At 37.4% G+C, this 6669-nt stretch overlaps 1 pseudogene; it reads right to left on the reverse strand.

The window, feature by feature from the left end:
* Window positions 1–4330: 4330 nt before the first annotated feature.
* On the reverse strand, window positions 4331–4936 carry LOC107806823 (putative germin-like protein 9-2; annotated as a pseudogene).
* Window positions 4937–6669: the final 1733 nt, after the last annotated feature.

A 6669-nucleotide genomic window follows, 5' to 3' on the forward strand; every position in this document is an offset into this window, starting at 1 on the left:
AGAGAAGTAGTACCTTTCTTCAATTACACTTTACTAATAGAGCACAATCGAGGTGTTGTTGTCTATTCAATATGTGAGAAAAATAAAGTAAAGTTGATTTTTTAGAGAAACATAGAATTCTCTAGAATGTCCTAGTGTAGTATTCTTTATATTTATCTAGTAGACATACCTAGATGTTCTAGAATGGGAAGTTAAGAAAAATCTAGATATTCTAGAGTCTTGGATATTTAAGGAAGATATTAGTAGAATGTGATAGAATTGTCTAGATTATTTTTGTATCTAGAATTATCTCTAGACTAGTATAAATAGGGGTGTCTTGTTCATTTGTAAGGAAGCCAAAATCAAGAAAGCCTTCTTTCCTAAATAAGTTCTAAAATCTCTCTTCCCTTTTCAAGCTTCCTCTTCTTTAGTTGAATCCTCCAATCTTGGTTAACGATCTTGGGCTAGCAGAAGATCTCCGAATAATCCTCTTCTTCTGCTATTCTTTACATGGTATCAGAGATATAAGTCGGCTTCTGGATTTCAAGGTCGGGTTAGTAGTTGATTCAACTGGTTTCTTTAAATGGATTTGGCTAGTCGTGCTAATGGACTGTGGATGGAGTTATTGAACCAGTCCAACTACAAGGTATGGAAGAGTTGTATGGAGTCATACCTTGTAGGTGAGGATTTGTGGAAAGTTGTCAATGGGAGCAACACAAGTCCTCTTGCTGGCGTACCGGAAAATAGCAATGCGCGTAAGAAGTGGAAGCAGATTAATGCTAAGGCGGAATTTATCCTAAAGAGGTCTATCTCTCCTAATTTATTTGATCATATTATAAGGTGTAAATCAACTCATGAAATATGGAGGACCTTCGATCGGCTGTTCAACAAAAAGGATGAAGTTCGGCTACAGATTTTGGAGAATGAGTTAGCTAACACCACTCAAGGTAATCTCTCTATCGCCGAGTATTTCTTGAAGGTTAAAAATCTGTGTTCTGAAATTTCTCTATTGAATCCGGACGAGGCTATCTCTGAAGCACGGATAAGAAGAACAATTATTCGTAGCTTAAAGCCAGAATATATTCCCTTTGTTACATCGATTCAAGGATGGGTTCAACAACCATCTTTGGAAGAATTTGAGAATTTGCTATCGTCACAAGAGCTATTAGCCAAATAGATGGCTGGTGTATCTATCAAAGAAGGGGAAGGAAATGCTCTTATTGCCGATAAAAGAAACTATAAAGGGAAATCAAGTGATAGCATGCACTTTCAGTCCTCAAGTGGTTCAAGCTCACCAGGAAAGGAGGGGGAGTCTTTTAGTAACGGTAAAAAGCTTTTAAAATGTTACCATTGTGGCAAAGTCGGGCATATAAAAAGATATTGTCGAGCCAAAGAGAGCAATATGGCTCAAACCAAGGAAGTTGCTGAAGAAGAAGAAAAAGAAGAAGACTAGGGAAAGTGCTTCGCAGCAGAGACTCGACCAATAAATGCCATGGCTTCATAAATTTTGAAAGAGACTGGATTGTGGATTCAGGATGTGGGCACCATCTCACTGGAGATCAATCCAAAATCTCCACCTTTCGCGAATACAACGGACATGACGTCATTGTTACAGCAGATAATACAGTCCATAATGTGGAGAAGGAAGACAATGTTGTGATCAATGAGAAGCAAAAAGACACTATCACCCTTAACAATGTCTTTCGCGTTCCAAGTATGAAGAAAAATCTATTTTCAGTTGCAAATGTTGTAGATGCTGGAAACTATTTGCTATTTGGCCCACGTGATGTGAAGTTCCTCCGAAATATCAAGGTACTCAAGGTAGATATCGTTCACTCAGGTAAGAGAGTTAACGATTTATATGTCTTATCTGCCTCTAATTCATATATGAGAAGATGAGTAGCAATGATTATACACATCTTTGGCATGCTAGACTTGGACATCTAAGCATGGATAAGTTAAAAGCCATGGTAAAGTTGAATCTAGTAAAAGGTTTGCCTAACTTAAGGAATTTTGATGGAGGAGAGGTTTGTGAAGGATGTTAATATGGAAAGGCACATCGTCTTCCATTTGACAGATCCTTGTCAAGGTGCAATGCCCCACTAGAACTTATTCACAGTGACTTGATGGGGCCAACGAGAACTCCTTCATTTTCAGGCTACTCTTATATGCTAATTTTCATTGATGATTTTACTAGATTCACTTGGGTTTATTTTGTGAAGCACAAGTCAGAAGTTTTTAGTAAGTTTGTGGAGTTCAAAGAAACAGTTGAAGGTGAACTCGATTCCAGAATAAGGCGGCTGTGAACTGATAATGGCGGTGAGTTTACATCAGATGAGTTTCTTTCCTTTTGTCGCCAGCATGGCATTAAAAGAGAGATGACATGCGCTGATACGCCACAACAAAATGGAGTGGCTAAAAGGAAGATCCGACACTTAACTAAGACATGTAAGAGTTGGCTTCATACCAAGAATTTACCTAGAGACTTGTGGGCTGAAGGTATGAAATGTGCAGCGTACGTGATTAACAGGATGCCGCTTTCTCCAAATAATATGAAGTCTCCCTATGAATTAATGTATGGAGAAAAGCCTAGCGTGAAACACCTCAGGGTTTTTGGCTCTATTTGTTATGTTCTCATTCCGGATTTTCAACGGAACAAGTTAGATGCCAAGGCAAGGAAATGCATCTTTGTCGGATATGATGAAAGGAAAAAGGGATGGAAGTGCATGGATCCTAAAACTCATCTCTTTGTTATCTCAAGGGATGTCATATTTGACGAAGTGTCTTTGTATTATGGAGCTGCACTGGATGGAGCGAGTTCAAAAACCTTAAATAATAGAGATTCAAGCTTGCCCATTACAGGTGCTTCTCTAGATAATACAGTTGCCGAGGAGTTAAGAGAAAGGGGGAGTCCTGGACCTCAACAACATGAAACTCAACAAGCAGATGATTCAAGTGGTTCGGGAAGGCCAAAAAGAACTATCATCAAACCAGCTCGCTTCAGAGATGAAAATTTTGTCAGTACATATTCATGTTTCTTTGTAGGACATATTAAAGAACCTTCAGTCTTGGGGGAAGCAAGAGGAGCCAGAAAAATAGTGTTGAGACCTTCACCAAGATATGTCCTAAAGCATTGGTTGAGTTCTTCCTCGAAAAGTATGGGGTAGCTTCCAAAAAATCACTTTAAGGGGGGGTGTGAGAAAAATAAAGTAAAGTTCATTTTTTGGAGAAACATAGAATTCTCTAGAATGTCCTAGTGTAGTATTCTTCATATTTATCTAGTAGACATATCTAAATGTTCTAGAATGTGAAGTTAAGAAAAATCTAGATATTCTAGAGTCTTGGATATTTAAGGAGGATATTAGTAGAATGTAATAGAATTGTCTAGATTATTTTTGTATCTAGAATCATCTCTAGACTAGTATAAATAGGGGGTGTCTTGTTCGTTTGTAAGGAAGCCAAAATCAAGAAAGCCTTCTTTCCTAAATAAGTTCTAAAATATCTCTTCTCTTTTCAAGCTTCCTCTTCTTTAGTTGAATCCTCCAATCTTGATTAACGATCTTGGGCTACCAGAAGGTCTCCGAATAATACTCTTATTCTGCTATTCTTTACACAATAGAGAGTTTCAGCACAACTTTCCCTTCACCAACTGAGCTAAAACCTATAATAGCTTAGATATCGTTACCAAAATCCTGACAAAGAAAGAAAAAGATTGCTAAATTGAGATCAGAGCAATCTATCTATTGCTTATGCTTTTCTTTGCTAAATTATTGAGAAGCAAATTTTTATATGATTGTTAGACCGGAAACAAACTTTCTGTCTCGTTAACCTTTGTATTCTATTAAAAGATTTGTACTACATCAGCATTATGTTATGCTATCAACTTCTAGAGAAAATTATAAATTCCTACCTATACTAGGTTTCTTTTACTTAGTTGCAATATCACCTATATGTCAACTAACAATCACCTCGATCTGAAGAGGCTTCGCCTCATCGTGGAAATAGATGCTCCACATTGTATCGAATAATTATTTCCACCAAAACTTAGGCACGTAGATGAAATATAGAGAGATGAAATTGCAACCTTTTTTCATAATGGTCGTTGTCAATTTGCAACATATTCAATTGTTTCATTGGATATCTGTTACTTCCTATCAGCATTGGTTAGGCATAATTTGCCCATCAAAACTTAGGAAAATAAAGAAAAAGATGAAATTGCAACATTTTCCATAATGGTGGTTTTCAAGGCCTGTTTGGTGGGGAGGTGAGGCTCTTGAAAACTTGGCTACTTAAAATTTGAATGAGACAGATCAATGATTGGATCTACTGGCATAATTTTATGATCTGTAGCCTAGGATGAAAGGCCAGCCTTGATCTTTTGCATGGTAGCAACATCATTCTTGAATGACTTTGCGAGAATCTGATCATCGATACCAGTAGCAAACAGAGTTGTTCGAAGTGAAACTTCCTTCATTCGCGCTACCAAATGCAGAAAAAGCTATAGCCGATTTATTCCAATCAGTATTGTACTGATAATGCTCTAGTCCTTTAGGAAACACAAAATTTGTAGAGTCTAAGTATAGAGCTTGTTATTACTATCTAACAATCCAACTTCTAGACTGCCATATACTACTAATAATAGCTCGGATGCACGAAGGTGAGTGTGGGGCGGGTTGACACTCTTGCCAGGGAACTGAAGGGCAGCAAGTGAAGTACACTGTCCATCCAAAGCTGGAAATTCCGCTTTGCTAGCTTTTGTCGACTTAAAGCTTGTAATAATGCTACCAAAAATTCCGCGCATGCCTGTGAAGGTGAAGAAATTCCCATCTATTGTATATCCAGTTTGATTTTCAGGAACAATGAAGTCGGTCAAGATATCTAGATCGCCTGCTTAAGCCATCCAAGAACTAGTAACGATAGCCAAAAGGAAAGAGAGGACATATTTTCTGAAGATCATTCTCTTAAGTTCTTTTTCTCTTTAAAAAATCCAAAAAATGACATTATCAAATAAAAATCAGATGATGAAAAAGAGCATGGTACCTTGTGTTGGTTTATGATGACTTTGTTGCACTCATATATTTGTATGAGATGCGAGGTTAATTAGAAGCAGGCGGCAGTGTTTAACCAAAAAATGGAATTTCAGTCAAAGCTAGAATTTAGAAGAACACGGGTTACTGATAATCAAAAGAATATGTAAAAGAAGGTAATTTGAGGTAACCAGAGTATAATCAGGAGAAAAACAAGTAAACCAAAGTATATTCCAATAGTATCTCGTGTCCCTACAATTGATTAGATATCTCCTTTTTATATGTATCTTGGAGGTATGCGTTTTGCCCAAATCATAATGAGGCAATTATGAATAATTAAAGATATTGAATGCTATACATAATCATTATATTCAATACAAATTCTCTAACGTATTCAGCATTTAATGCCTGTCGAATTCTGTATCTGCACTCTTTACTATCGTCAGATCCACTCCTTTTGATTCTTGGATATAAATGACTTAAATAGGTACGGGCACTAAATCCCTTGAATGGCCACCCGTGCCTCTTCCTTTGCTTTTTCTCGTTTCTATTGCTGCTCGTGCCTCTTGACTAATTATAATTCTTTGACTATTTGACCAGTCCACGTGTTTCGACACGTCACCTTTATATATAAATCCAATTTTTTCCAATACAGATAGTCCCCCCCCCACTTTCCATTTATTCATCAGTTGAATATTTGGGAAGTGGATTTCATTAAAACAAGAAGTTTTGTCACCATTAGTTCTATGACAAAATTGACGCTTCAATTGTCGCTTCTATTTAATGCTCCGTACACGTATCAATTTTCCATTGGTTTTGCAGTTTTTGCAGCCCTTTTCAAGGTTTTTTATGGTTCCACTATTTACGAAGTGCCAGTTATCATAATTATGATCCTTCCTTCACTGCCCGTCTACCTTTGGCGGTCGATTATCGATATAAATATAACTTCTTTCCTTGTCTTTTACCTCATAAAGTTTAATTGAACACTTAATTTCCCAAATCGCTGTTTACTTCTTCCTTACATCATTCCTCTTCACTATGTCTTCACCAAACCCTCACCCTCGAGAAGTCTCCATTGTTGATTCTTTCCCCAATGCCCCTATTAGGCATAGAAAAGGAGGTAGACTTCGTAGCTTCGGATCTACTCGAGGTTGTTCGTCTATGCCTTCTTCTAGTTCTGGTCCTTCTTCTAGAACTAGAGGTTCCCTTTCTCACAAATCTTCTTCTAGGAGTAAAGAACCTTCTGAACCATTACGCGAGCCTTTAGTAGAAGAGATAGTCCCTTCAGAATTATCTTTCTATCATGATAGAGAATCTCTTAGAAACCAAATTTTTGCTTTAGATCATGCTGACGCTTACCCCACACAAATTACAGAAGTTTTGACTCCTGTAGTTCATAAAGACCGTTTTACTTTAGGTTTCAAACCAGTGATTGACCCAGTCATTCTTGAATTTTACTGTTTCTTCAATGTCTGTTTGGGTCAAATTGGCCCAATCATATGGAGGGTTGTTGCCTGTTTAAGGCATTTAGCCACTAAAGCCGAAGTTCCTTTTACTTTCCCTCACTTGATTCATCTTTACTCACCTAAGCTTTTTCGCAATGGTGTTTTTACATTAGTAGCCAGGAGTAAGAGGGTTTTGATGAGTCCTAAAGATGATAAGG

This window comes from Nicotiana tabacum, chromosome 22 (assembly GCF_000715075.1).
Source record: "Nicotiana tabacum cultivar K326 chromosome 22, ASM71507v2, whole genome shotgun sequence".
Classification (NCBI taxonomy): domain Eukaryota; kingdom Viridiplantae; phylum Streptophyta; class Magnoliopsida; order Solanales; family Solanaceae; genus Nicotiana; species Nicotiana tabacum.